Source organism: Rutidosis leptorrhynchoides, chromosome 10 (genome assembly GCF_046630445.1).
Source record: "Rutidosis leptorrhynchoides isolate AG116_Rl617_1_P2 chromosome 10, CSIRO_AGI_Rlap_v1, whole genome shotgun sequence".
Taxonomy (NCBI): Eukaryota; Viridiplantae; Streptophyta; class Magnoliopsida; order Asterales; family Asteraceae; genus Rutidosis; species Rutidosis leptorrhynchoides.
Window position 1 is genome coordinate 152,475,969 of NC_092342.1, and position 18,961 is coordinate 152,494,929.

Genomic DNA, 18,961 nt, shown 5'->3' on the forward strand with positions numbered 1-18,961 from the left:
AAACCAGAAATATACCCTTAGCTTGGTAACATTAAACTACTTGTCTATGTACGGTAGGCGCGAATCCTAAAGATAGATCTATTGGGCCTGACAAACCCCATCCTGACTATGGGATGCTTTAGTACTTTGAGGTTATTTTAAACACACCTGATCTGGTGTACTTCAGAGGGTAAAACATGAACGTTAAGGCTTGTTACCGGGTGCCTAAAACTTATAGAATACTTTTATACACTTGCGAGTGTACATATATTTATAAACGAAAATTTTGTGGTCTATTAATATATTGAAATGATTGTTATGATAAACCTATGAACTCACCAACCTTTTGGTTGACACTTTAAAGCATGTTTATTCTCAGGTATTAAAGAAATCTTCCGCTGTGCATTAGCTCATTTTAAGGATATTACTTGGAGTCATTCATGACATATTTTGAAAGACGTTGCATTGAGTCATTGAGTTCATCAAGATTATTATTAAGCCAATTATAGTTGGATGTATTATGAAATGGTGTGCATGCCGTCAACTTTCGTTGTAAAGAAAGTTTGTCTTTTAAAAACGAATGCAATGTTTGTAAAATGTATCATATAGAGGTCAAATACCTTGCGATGTAATCAACTATTGTGAATCGTTTATAATGTATATGAACGGGTCCTTTCAACGAACTAGGACGAATAAAACCTTTGTCTAACAACTCACGGAGTTGACTCGACAATTCTTGAAGTTCAGAAGGCGCAAGACGATAAGGAGAACGTGCTACAGGAGCAGCGCCGGGAACAAGATCAATTTGAAATTCTACCGCGCATTGCGGCGGAAGGCCAGGTAAGTCATCGGGAAACACCTCGGGAAAATCCCTAACAATGTGAACGTCATCAACGTTCTTCACTTCCTTACTAGGATCAACAACATGAGCAAGAATAGCATGACAGCCTTTGCGGAGATGTTTACGAACTTTCATACAGCTAATAAGACTTAACTGTGTGCATTTCTTATCTACAAAGACCATCAGTGGCTCTCCAATCACATCAGTAATACGAATAGCCTTATCATAACACACGATCTCAGCACGATTCGCAGATAACCAATCCATACCAATAACAATATCAAAACTACCAAGTTCAATCGGTATCAAGTCTATCTCAAAATCCCTGCCACCCAGATTAATGTTACATTTACGATGTACAGTCTTAGCAGTAAGTTCTTTACCATTAGCTACTTCAACAACATAAGTATTGTCTAAGGGAGTTAACGGCGTTTTGATTCTCGGACTTAATTTACTCGACACGAAACTTAAATCAGCCCCTGAATCAAATAGTACATAAACTGATAAATCGTTGACTGAGAACGTACCAGTAATAAGCTTAGGATCTTCCTCCGCATCCTTAGCATTAATTTTGAACGCTCGGCCGCGTGCAGTTTCAGCAGTCTTCTTGGTGGGACAAGCATCTCGGAAATGCCCCGGCTTCCCACACTCATAACAAACCCTTTGATTACCTCCATTATTTGATTTTCCATTACCATTACCGTTACCACCTCTATTACCAACATTATTATTATTACCACCAGCCGCGGGAGTAGCAGAACCCGACAAAAGTACTGTACAATCTTTAGCAATGTGCCCTTGCTTAGAGCACCTCTTACAAGTAACTGTGCAGTAACCATCATGAGCTTTATAGCAACGAGGACACACACGCTGATTTCTGTTGTTAGCACCTGAGGTATCCTGTTTCTTCTGCTGATTTTGGTTTTGATTGCGGTTGTTATCCCACTTTCGTTTCCCATTATCAGCCTTCTTGACAACCGCCTCACTAGTTTCAGCAACTGTAGTCTTGCTTCTTCTCAACACCTTGTCATTAAGTTTGTGGGCCATAGACATAGCCGCCTCAATAGTCTGGGGTTCACTAGACTCAACCCCGTGTTCAATCTTCTCGGACAAACCATCAATGTAAGCCTCAATTTTGCGGTCCTCATCCGCATAAACCCTCGGACACAGCAAAGTTAACTCAAAAAACCTTCGTTCATAGGCATCTAACTAGGTGCCATGCATTTTCAAATTCTTGAGCTCAACCTCTAGCTTCTTAAGCTCACCCCGAGGTCTATAGTGGGTGATCAATCTTTCCTTAAAATCATTCCAGGCCAAACCATAAGCTACATCGCTTCCCAAACTACTAACCAGATTGTTCCACCATGTCAAGGCACTATCCTTAAGAGTGCAACTAGCGAAACTAACTTTGTCCTCTTCACGGACTCGACTGACCCTGAATATAGATTCGATCTTCTCGAACCAACGAGTAAGCCCTATTGGTCCTTCCGTACCACTGAATTCTTGGGGTCGACCAGCCATAAAAGTCTTGTGGGAGCATCCCACCTAGTTGTTGTTCACATTGGCGTTAACATTAGCATTTGCTGCCATAGCAGCAGCAATTCCTTCATTGATCAGGCGTTGCATACGCGCTTCAGTGGACTCTCTTGGAGGCATGATCTTCAAAATAGAACAACACATTCGTTAGTACCAAGAATAATACTAGTGTCATAAAGGAATAGATCAAAATACGAAAAGATTAACCATCATAAATAATAGTTAACAAACACTATGAGTAATAACATGACAGTTATGATTGTTATAGAAATAACCATCACATGCATACATATTTTATGATAACATCATACAACATACATAGCACCTAACATACATGAACATATATTACGCATAATATAACATGCCAAGAGCCACAACATCAGAAATAAAACATGATAATGATAATAGATGTCATAAAAATAACCATCCATACATAATGAAAAATATCCCATAACAAAATCTTCATAAAATCCTCGGCAAAACGCCGTACATAACCCAAAATGTATGTATAAAAAGGATATTAAGTCTGACGAAATAGATAATCAATATGAATAATCACATCACATTCGCTTAGAGCGGGTGTGATAAGCTGGTCCAGCAAGAGTCTCAGCAGGATCCTCCTACTTACGCAACTTCCCTTTCACAACATCTAACTCTTCCTTCAACACACGAACAGTGCTCTCGAGAGCCTCGAACTTAGCATTAACTTCTTGATCACGCCTACGGTTCGCATCCTCAACCCTATGCTTGAAAGTGATAAAGTTACCCATGTCGGCACGGATCTCATCCATAACTTCATTATGTGGCAAAGTGCGCAAACAATCACTAAGGGCGTTAATACGTGTTACCTCATTATAAGCCAGGTTCATATGAGTAATGGTAGAAAAATAGTAATGAACAGGATCATCGATCTCTGGTTGATTAACACGACGTCTAGCAGGAGACGGTGGAGCAGGAGCAGCAACAGAGTTATCGCTCGAAGTCGACATCTGCAAACAGCAAAACCGCAAACCACATACCAAAAAGATATGAAAGCTAATAATATAACTTATACGAAATGAAATGCATAATAATGCTATAGCAAAAAGGTCGGGCTGTAGACTAGACTCTAATGCACCCTAATAACCACGGGTTGACCTCATTAAGACCGCCTAGTTCAATACAACCAATGCTCTGATACCACATGTGACGACCCCGTCAAAACACTTAATGAATCCGTCAGTTGGTCCCACAGCTTGATCGGACTTAAATGAATTAAATAAATAAAGTTGCATTCTTTTATATCAAATGTTTCCCAAAAAGGAAACAAACCAAAATAAGTAGTTTCAAAACATCCAACCATAGTAATAAATCAAAAGTTGACACAAAACCTTGCCAACAAACCCACAAGTGTAAATTATCCAAAAATAGAATGCAAGCTTAAGTTTCATAAATTGTTTCATAAAATCTGCCCAAATGCATGCAGACTCCTCTAAACACAGCGGAAGCATCACAAAACTCAAGTACCTGTGAAAACATGCAAGTAAACTGTCAACACAAAGGTTGAGTGAATTATAGGTTTAAATAATAAGTAAACTTTAGACCACAAGATTTAAAAATGTTAGAAAACATTAAACATTATTTCATTATCAATGAGCCACCTGGTAACCACTTAACCCTTTATTTACCCTTGCCAAACACAATAAAAATATATACTTGGACAGTGTATCTACAACAAATTACGAAGTACTAAACATTCCGATTATAAAATGCTAGCGCGACTAGCTCGAAATGGGGTTGTCAAACCCGATAGATCTATCCGTAGAACTCGCGTTCACCGGTAGAAACCAATGATTACAGTTACCAGACTAGGGAATATTTTTGTCCAACTCACAATGAATAATTAAATTTAACTGTTACTTGTGTCTAAACGTAAATAAAAATGCGTAATCACATCCCAAAAATATACTTTGAAAAGTATGTAAAAACGGGACTATAACTCACCTTAAAAGCAACTGAAGAAACCACACAAACAAGCGAACAGCAAATAGAGTAAAGTGATCAGGAACGATCACAACACCGACCTATAAATAAAGCAGGTCGATATAAATAACTAACTAACTTAGGTCAAGTCTTAGTATGATAGCTATTGTACATGTTGCAAGTAGTCATAGAACAATACTCGGCAAGCATCGGTTTGACTGGAAGAGCGTACGGACACATACTTTCTATTTATAGAAAGTTTCTATTTTTAGCAGGTTTCCATTTTTGGAAAGTTTCTATTTTTAGAAAGTTTCTATTTTAGGAAAGTTTCTATTTTTGGAAAGTTTCTATTTTTGGAAAGTTTCTATTTTTGGAAAGTTTCCAAATTTAGAAAGTTCTATTTTTAGAAAGTTTTTAAGTTAGGAAAGTTTCCTTATTTAGAAAGTCAACAAAAGTCAACTGAAAGTCAAAGTCAACCGAAAGTCAACTTAAAAGTCAACCTTGGTCAAACATAGTCAACATTAATTTGAAAAGTGCAAATTATAATAATAACATAAGTTATAATGTTTATTAAAGTTAAAAGTGTATAATTAAGTCATAACATAAGTTTAATTAAATAAAATGAATTATTAAAGTTAATATAAGTTGAAGCGATATAATTAATATATCATAAGTATTTAATTAATTAATTAAATATTAATCATAATATAAATATTATTAATTAATAATAAATTTTTAAATCATATCATAAGTATTATTAATTAATAATGAATTATTAACCATATCATAAGTTTCTAATTATAATTATTAAATCATAAGTATTTAATAATTAAATAATAATTAAATAATAATTAAGTCTTATAATAATTAAATAATTATTTATTATTTATTATAAGTCTTATAATAATATTCTCATAAAATAAATTTAATACTTATCTAAAGTATTTTCCAATAATAATAAAAGTATTATTAATCGTAAGTTAAATTAAAATGTTAATTAAATCATAAATAATAATTAAATGATATAATAATATTTATATCATAAGTCTTAAATAATAATAATTACTTCTTTTATCATAAGTAATTAATTAATAATGAAATTTATTATTTTTATCATAAGTTTTAGAATTAATCATAAGTTTTAATTCAAAAGTTCATCGGGTCGTATCCTGAGCCCCGGGTGTCGATTTCTGGCGAGCCTTATATGCATCTCCGCCTATTCAAACCACCCGACACAATGGTGCACTCAAGAACAGACCAAGAACAGTCCACAAGTCGTGGTAATCAGCCATGACACTACTTGTACCTTCAATTTACTCAAAACCGTGTTTTAGTCATACCGGGTGAACTGTGGCTCGGATTTAGGTGACCCGAACATGAAAGTTCGTCCCACCATCAGTCCTAACACACTAACACACCCTAAAGACTCCAAGGAAGATCACAAAATCGGACCAAACCTGGTTCATGTCAATATCACAATTCAATTTTAACAAAATAGTAATTTGATCATAACTAGGGATCCGGGAATCGAAACGACATGAATCCGGAGTCTAAAATTAATGTCTTGATGAGAGGAACTCATCTAGATAGTTTATTTTAACTTTTATATCAGTAACAAACCCAGAATACACGAAATAGCTGCTGTCCAGAATTTTATAAACCGAAAACATGCAATTATGAGTACATCTATGCATACAAACATCATTACAATAATCCACAAACATCATACTACTAAATAATCATCAAAATACAGAAAATAAATGAAAAATTGAAAATTCTAGGGTTAGGGTTTATACCCTAATCGAGAAACAATTGATGTTATCGCGTAGAGAACGGAACGAGGAACGCGTTTATACTAATTACTCCTTGATCCAAGCTATAATTTTAGATGATGATGATGATGAAGGTTGGTGGTGGTGTCGCCCAAAAAAAGAAGAAGAGAGGAGGAGAGCACAAAATTAGGTTTAGATGGAAAATATGGAATGAAAAATAAATGAGAGAAAAATTGAAAACAAAAGGGGATATCCCCTCCCCATCCATTCGGCCGATTCTAGGGGTGGGGTGGGTCCCAATTGGCCCATCTCACTTAAATGTTATTTCCTGATGGCCCAAAAGCCCGAACGAGTCCCGAAACGCGAAAACGCACTTACGCGATTAAAAATTCGGAAAGATAACAAACGCGCGACGAAAAATAAATATAAATACACTATATAATAATATGATCTTAAAATATCATATTTAAAATATTTAGGATTTAAATGTCCCAAAAACTCGACCGTTGGTTTGAAAACCAAAAAGATTCGCCGGATGGAAATCCGCGAGACGTAGAAACGTATAAATTAAAATATGAATACAAATATTCACATAACACATAATAATTAATATATATATATATATTATTAAAAAAATAATAATATAGGTCATAAAAATGACGTGGCACACTAACAGTTAACGGCCGTTAAATAATTAACTGAAAAAGATAACGGAAAAAGTAGGGTCGTGACAACTCCCTATAGTGTTGTAGCAAGGTTTAGGTATATCCCATTTGTAAATAAATAATTAAAACTTGTGTTATTTGTAACGTATTTCGTAATAAAAATATATAACTATTTCGTACCCCCACGCTACATCATCAAGTTTTTGGCGCCGCTGCCAGGGAATCGGCGAAACGCTATAATTTTAATTCATTTTTGTATAAATATATTTATATATATTTAGAAAAACAATATAAATATAAAAAAAACAAAATTAAACCTGCAAATTCTGAACCTGCATCCCTTCGCGATCTCGGAGATTTACCCTTTAGTTCTACGCGATCGCGTAGCTGTTCCTGACAGGTCAACCAGTGCATTTAATGCGAATTTAGGGTTTATTTTTATATATTATTATTATTATTATTATTATTATTATTATTATTATTTATGGTTTGTATTTATTAATATTAATATTTAGTTTGTATTTTAATTTACTTTTGTAATATTTAGTTTTAAGTTATTATTAATTATATAGATTAATATTTTTATAATAATAATATAAAAATAATATTTTAAAAAAAATTGTATTTATAACTTTAAGTTTTATTTTTATATTTTGTATCCTTTTATTTCGTGTAATCGTAATATTTGTATTTTTATCGTTCGTATCTAGTTTTAAGTTCTAATATTTTGCCGTAGCTTATTTTATATTTCTAGATTTTTTTAGGCTTTGCCGTAAAATCCCTTAAGTGCTTTTTCTTTAGACTAAGATTTAGGTGCTCTAGAATTTTGCGACGCTGTTTATAAATTTTAGTACCTTTTAAGTTACGACGAGCTATTTTCTTATTTTTATTTTTCGATGTTTTTCGACGCGTAATCTTTTTCTTTCTTATTTCTCGACACGCTAGTTTTTAGGACATAGATTTTCTATTTCTTCTCTAAAATTCCAAACGAAAAATTATTTTAAGCGGTTAAATTGATAGACATCCAAATTTTCTGATTCGTAGTAATAGTTAGATTTGTTAGTGGCGAGTTGTGGGCTTCTGATTTAAAGGGTCCTAGCTACCTGCTGCATCTATTGGCTATTCGAAACGTGGGCAAAATCAGAAAAGTCTATTAATTTGATAACTTATATAATTTTTTATTTTATAACTAATAGGATAATTAGTAAATGCACCACATTGTAGCTAAAATTTGGTAATAAGCGCATTATGGAAAATCTCGAAAATATCTTGGAAACTCTTTATGACATCCGAAATCAATTTAATCAATACTCTCAAACGAGTGTTGATGACAATTCGTTCGGTCAAACTTGGATCACGAATGACGAAACAATAACTGGTTGTGAAATCTGTGGAGATTATCACTCAACATGGGAATGTTATTATTACGTTCCTATGGAAAATTACGCATCCATAGAGCCTGAATGGAATGATTATGAGGAATATAATTCAAATTGGGATTATTCCCAAGAATATATCCAAACTCAACAACCAGAAGACGAGGAAAATTATGTGTCTGAAAATTCTTTAGATTATATGAAAATCAAACTCGAAGAACTTAATGCTCAAAATGAACAAATGAGAGAATTTGTAAATAGGCAAGCTGAAACTCTATCAGATTACACACCTATTAATCTGAGGAGTATTGTGCAAGAAAATCTCATATCATCGAATTTTGATGAATTCGAGAGCTCCGAAATCCCCAATTATCCCGAGGATACTTTTTATTTAGCTTTACCAATTTCACAACATATCGACACATTAGCCTCTACTGACAAAATCATCGATCCATCAATGGATGAAGAAGAAGTAAGGGTGACAAATTGGTACTCTTGGGAAAACGATAACGTTGAAAATTTTACCCCCGAGACCAAAATGGTGGGATCGATAGGTACTGTTAAAGAAGAAGAATTTGCTCCGATCCCGAAATTCACCATTTCACAACCTTCCAACCCAATATTCTCAATAGACGAGTCATCTACCAAAGATGAACTACGAGCTGTAATAGATATTGACACCTCGGATTTCACCCAATTGGGTAATAGAGGTGAAAACTTTGATCCTGAGAATGAACAGAAGGAAATGTTAGGAATTATCCACCCTAAAGAAATATGTATATCGGTGTATAACGATCCATTTGACGAAGAACCAGAAAAGAGACATATCTATTTACTAAAAGCTACACTTAAAAAAGAATTAAGTAGTGACGATCGGGTGGGTCTAAAATTTAAACCTATTGATATATCATACATCACCCGAGATGTAAATAACTGGCTCACTATTCTAATTCGTGGAACTTATTCTACCGACTTCACATGTCGTCAGCTTAGTGTGGAAAAGTCTAACCCTACTTAACGTTAAATTAGGGGTTCGGGTTAGTGCATAACTCGTTAATAAACATGCATGATGATTAAGGGTAAAAGACGCATTTTCAAAAATTAGCAAACAGTTCAGAAAAGCAACCATTCTTAAAGAAAAACATGTGTGATATAACAAGAAGGAATGAACGATGAGGCGAGCCATCTATCATTCAACGAGCTTTGTAATTACAAACTGGGTATATTTAACTACTTTTCTACACTAATCACCCTCATGAATTTATAATTATAGTTTGATTTCATGCAAATGAGGGCATTGCATGATCTCAAGTGTGGGGAAGGGTTATAAATTCTCTCGGGTTTATACTTGGTTTATTTTCTAAATTTTATGAAAATTTTAAAAATTTTCAACTAAATGAATTCAAAATCATGTTTATACATATTTATGAACGATGAAAACTAGGTGTTAACACCGAAATTATCGTTACCTCGGAAAGGACATAAATTGAGAAACAACTAAAACGCTTGAATTTATTTATTAAGATATAAAAAGACGCATGAAAAAAGCCAAGTGTGGGGAGAATGTACCAAGTTATTCAATTAAAAACTAACTATCACATATTTCTGTAAAGTTATTGGAGGTGCTTTTGTTTTGGACTAAATTAACTATTTTACCCGGTTTATTGCAATACATTTGAAAGAAAAGATGGATCTACACGATGAATCAATTCCATCTTTAAAAGGAAGTAAAGTCTTCCGAAAAAGACACGCGCTTCTTGATTTAGGTCAGGAAGTTGTCGTCCAGACCAGCTGTAGGTTGACGAAAAATCTAGAAAAGTCATCTCTAAAATCAGCAGGAAATCCACGGACCTCAGCATCAAACAGGGTCGCCAAGTGGTCAGACTTATCCTAACCATGAGAGGATCTGTCTCGTAAAATGGGGAGGGCGCCGTGCAAATTAGCTTGATAAGACTAATGAATCAGACCCCCAAAAAGGATAATCTCCTTAAAGATTAAAAATCAGCTTTAAGCCTGATATTACTCAATCCTTGAGATTGACCTTAAAGATTGAGAATTACAAACTCATGGAATTCAATGATATCTAAACTCGAGCTTGAACGAGAAAATATTTTGATCAAAAATAAAACCGATTTGTTTTCTAAAAACCCATTTTCAATGCGTTCATTACCATTGAACGTAAAATCCTGAGAATTCACAAGAATTCATTAGGTCACCTGAACCAAATCGGGTGTCAACCGTAAGAACGGTGGTTGCATAGCATGGTCGGAGACAGGACCTTGTGCCAGACCAAAAAAATTATAGGATGATCTTTACTATTGCTCCTACAAAGGATAGTACTAGCATCCGACACGTTTTTGGACCATAATCAAATGCATGTCATTAGACATTGCCTTAACAGTTGCTTGTTCAATGCTTTCCTTTACAACCAGATGGTAGTTTGCCTAAAGGTAATATACGGAGCAAGTATACTGGACGTGTTACTTTCCCAATACAAGGATAGCAAGTGGGTGACACAAAACCATAAGTTTTAAGCTAAAATTTTCAAATCTGAAACCCACAAAAATATTTTGCAACACTGGTGAAGGGTTATTCCGGAAAACTTATCTAGGGTAAAATCTAGAATGAAATTTTCAAAAGATCAAATGTTTTCATAAATATCCAATTTCCTTAAAGGATCTAAATTTTCATAGTCATGTGGGACTGTAAACCACACCGTTACTATCATTGTCTATACCGTCGTATCAAAATCACTGATGTATAAAGTGTGAAGAATAAAGAAGTGATTCGTGTGATTTAATTTCAAGTTATGTATTACTTGAGGACAAGCAACGTTCAAGTGTGGGGATATTTGATAGTAATCCAAATGAACATATATTTAGTAGCAATATCCTTTCAATATGTAAAGTTTTCTGTTGCAATTGTTCTATTTTCAAGTAATATTCGTTTATATTAAATAAGTGCGAAGACAAAAGGCGAAAACGAAGATTTGAAGACAAAAACGTCTAAAATGCTCAAATGTACAAGATACAATCCAAGTGGTTCCATTTATTGATGAGAAACGTCTAAAAATTACAAGAGTACAAGTTGCGGAACGCAAAGTACAAGATATTAAATTATACGAAAAAGCGTTCGAAAATCCGGAACCGGGACCTGAGCCAACTATCAACGCCCGATGCAACGGACCAAAAATTACAAGTCTACTATGCACAAGAATATAATATAATATTTAAATAATTATATAAATTATTTATATATTATATATTATATTAAATAACGTCGACAAGCAAATGGCCAAAAGTTGGTGAGCTGGAGTGCGTTACTTCGTGATCTCGGAGCTGGAAGGCACATTTGCTTCGCGATCTCGGAGCAGTCAGGTCCCGAAATGCCTATAAAAGCCAACGAGCTTCTGCCGAGTTTTTTACAATATATATCTATATTCCTCTGTATAATATATATATATATATATATATATATATATATATATATATATATATATATATTATATATATTTATAATATAAATATTAGTTTAGTTTTATATTAGGTTAGATTAGGTAATGTAAAGGTTATTTTACGGGTTTTGAAGTCGAAGCTCTGTCCGTGTAACACTACGCGATAAATAATCAATGTAAGCTATGTTCTCCTTTTTAAATTAATGTCTCGTAACTAAGTTATTATTATGCTTATTTAAGTCGAAGTAATCATGATGTTGGGATAAATATTAAAAGACGGGGTTATTGGGTTTTGTACCATAATTGGGGTTTGGACAAAAGATCGACACTTGTGGAAATTAGACTATGGGCTATTAATGGGCTTTATATTAAATTAACGATACCTCGTTAATTTAATATAAAGGTTATGATTTGACGTATCTATATATAACCACGTACGCTTAATCGGACACGATGGGTGGGATATTTATAAGTACGAATTATTGTTCACTTGACCGGACAAGGGGATGGATTAATAGTTACTGGACTCATTAAAACAGGGGCGGATTACATTCAAGGATAATTGGTGTAATTGTTAACAAAGTATTAAAACTTTGGATTACATACAGTCGATAACCTGGTGTATTCATTAAACAAAGTATTAAGACCTTGTTACAGTTTGAATCCCCAATTAGTTGGAATATTTGACTTCGAGTATAAGGTTAATTTAGCGAAGACCCTCGCACTTTATAATTATGACCGATGGACTATTATGGCAAAACCAGATGGACTTATCGAATAATCCAGGATAAAGGATAATTAACCCAGGGTAATAAATTAAAATCAAAACGTCAAACATCATGAGTACGGAAATTTAAATAAGCATAATATATTTTATTTTATATTTTCTCGTACTTTTATTTATTTTTTCATTTTAATTATTGTTATTTATTTTATCGTTGGTTAAATATCGTCATTTACTTTACGCTTCGCTTAAAATATAAAATCGACAAACCGGTCATTAAACGGTAAACCCCCTTTTATATATTATTACTATATATAATATATTTTGTACAAATATAATTGTTTAAAAGTATAGTGTAAAATAAGTCGTCTCCCTGTGGAACGAACCGGACTTACTAAAAACTATACTACTCTATGATTAGGTACACTGCCTATAGTGTTGTAGCAAGGTTTAGGTATATCCCATTAGTAAATAAATAATTAAAACTTGTGTTATTTGTAACGTATTTCGTAATAAAAATATATAACTATTTCGTACCCCCACGCTACATCATCAGTTTGCTTATACGTTATACAAGCTATGTGCATGGATTCATATATGTTTTATTCGAGAAAACTTTGCATTCACAAAATCATCACCATGTATCTTATTTTGACTGCATTGTCAACGGATGTATTATTGTAAACTATTATTTACATTGATTGTCTATATGTAGAAATCATCAGATGCCAAAAACCTTGGATTTAAATATTCATTTATGGTGTGCATTTTCAAAAGAATGCAATGTTTACAAAACGTATCATATAGAGGTCAATACCTCGCAATGAAACCGGTGAATAACGTACTGCCGCAATAGCGATTTTGGCGGGTCGTTATAGAAACAACCACCACCACCATCGTATCTTCTCTGGAAACGAAGATGAGTGACTTTAGATCTGGCGTTCAAACTTCAGCCGACCGGAGAAGGGTAATGTTCGTCGGAGAAGACGAAGTTCGTCGGAGATCTTTCAAATACTTAATTAGGATTTAATCCCTCTTTGTTATAAAATTAGGTAACCTGACCAAAGAATTTGTATGTAACTTGACTAGTGATCATGGTACTTTGACTATTAGTGTTGGTTCGGATAAGGTTGCTAAAGATGAAAACGTTGTTTTGAACGGTCTCTAAATCTTGAAATTTACTAAGCAATGAAGCCAAAAGGTTTATTGATTTTATAATTATGTGTTTAATGATTAGGGTTTCTAATTTTGAGCAAAGTAGATGAAGTTGACATAAAAAAATTAAATGAACGGACATGAAGTTCCACGTAGGTCCTTAACCTGATGACTCAACACCTATTCAGGTTTGAAGGTCAAAACACATCTAATTGCATCAATTTTGAGTTTATAATCCTTTTTAGGCATAAAATTATCAATAGTATCGTTATTGAGAAATTTGATCACTTACACTACCTTTTTGGGCTATTTGCCTTAAAGGAATATATATCATCAATATAATTAACTAAGTTTATTACTTGTCTATAAACATCTATAAGTTTAATGAGTTTATTGGTAGTAGTTGTTGGTGATTTTAGTGTTATCAACAATCCTCTTAGTTAATTGAGATTTACTAGAAAGCAAAGGCTTATCGAATTAAGATCAACGACGAGTTTGGAGAGTACGGAGTGCACGCTCGTTCGGGTTAATTCAATAAGATATTGGAAATTAAATCTTTTCATGGAAAGGTAACCCCGAATAGTTACATCTCTTCTTGAAGAGTTATGTCATTCCTAAAAGATGTGAACGAAGAGTTGCATCTTTTCGTTGAAAGGTTGCATTTTACATTGAAGGGTTACATCCTTTCATCGCAACTTTTCACCTCTTATATATAGAGGAATTTGCTTTCATTTGAACATACAGAAACATTCATATTCTCACTAATACTATAATTTGATCTCTTCTTGTCTAGAGTCAAATTGCGTTCTTGTCTTATCCCAATTAAGATTTCGTGTAACCCGAGGCAAGTAGGGTCGAAATACTTAATTAGGAAAGTGAACACACGATTCAAGAATCAATCCTGGTAGTCAATTTACAACCCTATTTCTAACAAACTAATTAAGTATTTAATGATAATCTTGAAGATGAATCGTTGAAGACACCTGGGATTTTAATCGAAATCAAGGGATGAAGTGTGTAGATTGAGTGGGACGTAAACATTCATTTGTACGAGTTAATGATTATGGGAAAATGATCACTATATACATCAAAAGAGAGTCTTGATTAGCTAATAAATGTTTTCAAAACTCTTTAATTACCATTAGATTATAAAATTACATTATAATACCCCTTAATCCAACGATCCTTATTCATCCATCCAAAAAATTAGCTAATAAATCAATTGTTAAAACACTCATCCCTAAAATACCCTTTTCTAATAATTAAAAAAAAAACACGGGGCATAGAGTCAATTAGATTCGTGAAACCCTAAATATTCATTCAAGCCTTTTTTCTCTCCCAAACTCAACGATTCTTTTCTTCGGCGATACATCTTCTTTAAATTCGATGACACCAAATTCCAATCTCTGGACCATCTTAACTTCGGGACAAGGTTTTATTTTTACATGTTTTATAGATTTTGAATCACTTTGATTGTATATATATATATATATCCTTATTATCGTTCCAGTTACTTGTGAATTCGTATCTATTTATATTGGTAATCGAATTGAACCCTAGAAATTGGGAATATCACGCTAATTGCAGTCAATTCCTTATCAAAGGTAAGATTCAATGTGTTACTTATTTGATTTTCATTATTATTTTTCATATCGATTATTATTTTCATCCTAGGTTTTCTATCCAAATCGACTGACTTGTAAATATTTTCTAATCATAATCAATAACATTTTGTATGTAATTTGAAGGTATGAACATCACCTCATTGATGATATGGTTGCTTATGCTCTTATGAGTGACAGAGGTTATGTATGGACATGCAAAAACTTTGATAGTGATGTGCAACTTAATTTTTTAGCACATGGTAATATACGTCATTTTCATGGTTCAATTCATTTTCTTAAATTCCAGTACCTTGTGAATATTTGTTTTTGCTAATGCTCAGGTAAAAAAGATTACTAATAAGCTATGATGGATCTTCTGGTAAATCTTGCAATTTATTCGTTGATATCTGTGAACGAATATCTCATATAGGTTTTCTTTATTGTATTAGTAATCGTTGGACAAATGAGTCGAAAGACTCCCATAGTCTATACAAATCTTTATAAAATTCACACCCATTTTGTTTAGAACTTCGACTTATTTTTCTATTGATTACACTTCTATAAACATAAGTAACTAATACTTCAAAATTGGAGATACAAATTTCAATGGGGGTAGGGATTTCAAAATTTTAATTATAACCGTTAGGATTAAGGATTGCGAAAGTGTGGTTATTTAGGGCTTCTTAATTAATATGTTTGATGGGGACACAGATTTATATCTTTATTTATAGATTTAATGACTTGGCTTCAGTACTCATATTGCTACTTGTATGCTTCCATTATATAGCCAATTCTCATAGTAGAACCACCTACATGACTCATAGCTTTTGGTCTAGAGGTGAAATTTTAAAGTATATATTTAGTTTTGTCGTCAACTAAATATGGTGGCGCCCGAAAATAACTCTTTGAAGATGTAGTGCGGGAGCTAGAGAAGCAGGTCATATCACCACTCCATTATTGGTACCAACTATATCCAACTTTAGATTCGTTTTATGATACTTCTATTTATGTGCTTTGTTATATATTACATGTGTTTCTTAACGACATGGATCAAATAAAAGCAGTGAAGATGTAAAAAGTTAATCACTTCTCTAACATTAGGTCAAGTATTACCATTTCTCTAAATTTTGGTGATTTTAGGTATTAATATTTATCTAATTAGACTGTGAAGACTTTAAGAATGCAATTCCTGTATATATCAACTCATCTGCAGTGCAGTTTTAGATGTTAGTATGAAGGTATGCGCTTAAATCTTGCCGATAAAAGTTATTTTAAGTTTATACATCATTTCTAATTTTATACACTGGCATAATTTAGAGTGAGTGTTCTTGATGAGAGTAACGAAGATCTGTTTTCGATGTATATTAATATGGATAATCGACTCAACAGTCGATGTTTTCAAAACATTGATCTTTTGGATAATCGAACTTATATTTTGAATAATTGCATCAAGTATGTATGCTTCAACAAGTTATTTTGAATCTGATAATTGTTATTTATCATCGTAAATTTTCTATATAAACCCTAATTGATTTTTATTTCCCGTTTCCTTTTTATTAGTTTCGTCCAATCATCATCATTATGGTTACTATTAGGTGAAATTTGGTTTTTTCCGTTATTTTTAATATTTATTTGCATATTGATGCATCATTCAGGTTACTGTGTGCCAAAAATTACGGATATACGATATTGATTGACAAAATTAGATTGCAAAGGGTTCCGGCTTACCATCTTTTTTTAGTACTCTGCTTGATCAAAAACGATATTGAGGTATTCAACACTTATTCTTTCTTGTATCGCATAAATTGTTGTTAAACACTAAATTGTGTAATTAGAAGGTAGGTAGTTCCCACATTGGTGGATTCAAATTGGGTTTTTAATGGGGTTTTAAACTTTATGCGTGATCAACAATAATTACTTGTGCTCTGTGAAAGCTGCATGCGCGTCTCTATATATACACAGATTTATTTACAACTCATTTTAATTTCATACTATGACTATCATTACGTTGCATTATAAATGTTGTTTCTATTTGTAATAACCCAGAAAATTTCGTCTTATTTTTAACTTAAATCTATAAATGATTTCATAATTCAGACAATAAGCAAAGTTTGTTATCCCGGATTTCAAAAATTTTTGAACTATTTATATGGATTCAATTATCCTTCGACTGTTTTCGACGATTCACGAACAACTATTTAGTACTTCGAGATTATTATCGCACTTGATTCAGTGCACTTTATATATATTCAGGGGTATTCATTATTATTATCGTTAAGGCTTGTTACCTAGTGCCAATGGTTGTAGAATGTTTTTATTACACTGCGGTGGAAGGATATTTATGGAAACTGAAATTTTGTGGTCTATTACTATTACTGAAATCTTGATTTATGATAAACCTATGAACTCACCAACCTTTTGGTTGACACTTCTTAGCAAGTTTATTCTCAGGTATTACATAATGCTTCCGCTATGCATTTGCTAATTGAAAGCAACATTAAAACGAGTCATTTATGGATAATTTGAAAGACTCTGCATTCAAAATCATCATTGTGCATCATCTAGATGTCAATACCTCGCAATGGGAAGAGATGTTGATGACTTCGTCCAGGTGGATTAGGACGGGTCGCTTCAGTTGGTATCAGAGCGGTGATTGTAGGGAACTAGGCAGTCTTAATGTGGATAACCCAGATTAATAGGGTGCATTAAAGTCTAGTCTACAGCCTGACCTATAGCTTTAGAACATTATTACTTGCATCATATATATGCATATCTTTTATTATGTCACTCCGGGAGGAACTTCCATTGTGATACACAATATTCAATAACTCACGCGCATTATCTTTATAAAACCACCTCGGTTGGTTAAACCGAGGGCTGTCACTCATGATTATTGAAATTTTCTACATTCCTATGTCATCTATCATGGTTTTGTGTATTACGTATGTATTACATGAAATGTTATCCATGATTTTTGAAATTTCTATGTTTGTTACTACTTACACTCAAACGTATATAACCTCCTTGTTATATTACGTACCTGTGTGCCCTTGTGCCTTTGTGCATTGGTTTACTAACCGAAAAATGTCATTATTGACTCATAAAGATTCTCAATAACTCAAATACATTATAATGTTATCACTATTCATATTCATTACTTTTAAAATTTTTGTTTTCTCGTTATTTTTGATTATTGAACTTTCTTAACGGGTGGCGTCTACGAAACTCTAGAACGGAAGGGTTTGGATTACCGATTTAAAGGATCCTATAGCTTAAGCCCCTAGAACTAAATAGGCCATTACGAATTGAAAGTCTTTAATCGAAAGATTATCTGATTACATACTTATCATATTTTTTATCTCGACACGTCATACTGCAATTATTGCATAGATGATGTACAGACAAATTCATATTCTATCATATTTATCACAGTAGACCTTGTCTGACATATTTCCTTAATTTTCTCCGTAATCTACGGGATCCTTTTTACTATATATAGGTATTCTATGTAATTAGAATATCATCCGATATCCAAAAATCATTTCATATCGAAATATCCTTTATTTGACCGTGTTAGATGGATCCTGCACAAAGTTCGAGTTCCTATAGTTCCGAGGGCGATTCTGAAGACTCTGAAAGTAGTGTGACCGAAGTGCCTCAACTGGTTGACTACACTTCTTTCTGGAGGAGATGGAGATGGGTTCGAGACATACTCACTCGATGGAGGAAAGAAGAGGGTGAACCCTACAACGAACAAAATTTACCTCCCAACATCGTAGAACTTGACGCGCTCACCGGACAACCAATTTGCAATAACGTTTTCACACTCTTTGCCAGAATATTCCGCCTCGAGGTGCGCATTCATAGAATTATGTTGGTAATTCAACCCCTAC